Source organism: Hipposideros armiger, unplaced genomic scaffold (genome assembly GCF_001890085.2).
Source record: "Hipposideros armiger isolate ML-2016 unplaced genomic scaffold, ASM189008v1 scaffold_1517, whole genome shotgun sequence".
In the NCBI taxonomy this organism is placed as follows: Eukaryota; Metazoa; Chordata; class Mammalia; order Chiroptera; family Hipposideridae; genus Hipposideros; species Hipposideros armiger.
Genome location: NW_017732867.1, coordinates 53,357 through 54,984, shown reverse-complemented (window position 1 = coordinate 54,984; position 1,628 = coordinate 53,357). Strand labels below are relative to the sequence as shown.

At 64.6% G+C, this 1,628-nt stretch overlaps 1 protein-coding gene across 1 annotated transcript in view; it reads right to left on the bottom strand.

The window, feature by feature from the left end:
• Nucleotides 1–1,569, bottom strand: part of LOC109377709 (aggrecan core protein-like) — a 53,206-nt gene extending 51,637 nt beyond the window's left edge. The window contains exon 1 of the mRNA XM_019634148.1: nucleotides 1,197–1,569. The gene's annotated coding sequence lies outside the window, so the exon portion shown is untranslated. The remainder of the gene's footprint in view (nucleotides 1–1,196) is intronic.
• Nucleotides 1,570–1,628: the final 59 nt, after the last annotated feature.

Genomic DNA, 1,628 nt, shown 5'->3' with positions numbered 1-1,628 from the left:
GTCACAAGGCAACCGTTAGGAAAGTCACAGCACGGTCCTGGGTGTACGTCCCTGCCTCATGAGATGTGATGGGTATTTCCAAGGTCCAGGATCCTTCACACGGTCAGACCACCCACCCACTGCAGCATCCGGGACCAGAACCCTCACACTAAGCCAATTCAACTTCATATCTTTCCCCTTTGCCTCCTGGCAGCCACCCCCACAGAACTGGAATTTACGCATCCATCAGATGGTGAAACCCTGGAAGAAGCCTATCAGAAGTCCACTCACAATTGCAAGCAGGAGAGGGATGGAAAAGTTCGGTTCGGATCCTGTCTCCCAACAGGAGGCAACCCCCTCCTCCCCACGTCCCCCTCCACACACACACACACACACACACACACACACACACAGTTTGCTCTGGCCTAGAACGTGGGTTGCGGGTGACATATTGACAGCCGCCCACCTGACTCCCCCAGCGTGAGAAAGGGTTCCCGCTCCACCATCACTGGTTTCCTCTGACGAGGAACCCCAAGACAGAGAAACTGTCCCGGCTCATGTGGCCCCATCTCCCCTCCTCTTCCTCGAGACACGCACTTTCTTGGTGGCAGGGTCAGAGCACTTCTCCTCGCGACTTTCCCCACCTTTTCGGGTCCCTGTGGTTCCTGGGTTAGGCCCAGCGGCCAAGGGCGTGGGACCACAGGGTGCTCTCGGCCTCTCTGAGGCACCTGCTGTGTACCTGACACACTGCCCAGGTCGCTGCGTGCCTTCCCCAGCCATCCTGCCAAGGAGCCCCCTCCCCACGGGCAGCGCGCAGGCCCAGGCTCCGCAAACGACACAGCGCCCCCAGCGCGCCAGCGGCACCGCGAGATTTGAACCCGCGCTCTTCCCAGACTCTGAAGCGGCTGCCCCGTCAACTATGGCTCCTCTCAGACCCCGGGACGCACGCACCACACCGGAGTTGGCGTAAAAACTCCCGGTTCTCTAGTCTTTACTTTGGGGGTTCAGGGGGCCAGGGACCCCCCCTCCCTCACGTGTTCCTTCGCCCCGGGGCATTCGCTCTGAGTCTGCAACAGCCAGAAAGTTTGCTCGACTCCACGGCGGACGCAGCTGGCGATGTCGGGGTCCCCGGCGCGCCCCTCCCCGAGGGGAGACTGAGGCTGCGCAGCCACGCGGGCGCCCGGGCGAGCGTCTCTCAGAGGGAAGGAGACAGTTACCTTGTAGAGTTGCACTCCCTCCGCCAAGAACTTCAGTCCCGTACACCTGGCGAGGCGGCGGGGGCTCCTGGGCCGGGGAGGCCGGGTCTCGCGGCGCGGCGCGGCGGACGGACGCTCTGCGCGGGCGCCGCGCACCCCTGCTCCTGTCGGCGTCCTGCCCGCAGGTTCCCCTCAGGCGGTGGCCGCCGCGGCAGCGGCTGGGTTGCGGTGTCCCGGCCGGCTGAGGGAAGAAGGGACACTGAAAGGTGCCCGGAGTCCCCTAGGCACCCGCGTCAGAAGCCGGCCGGCGAGGTGCGGAGAGAGAGAGAAGAGAGAGAGACCTTGAGCCGCGCGGCGCGTCCTCAGCTCTGCGAGAGCCCCCTCAGGAGCGGCGGGGAGGTAGGTGGGCGGGCGTGCGGGCGGGCATGGCGCGCGGTGACACATATACACGGG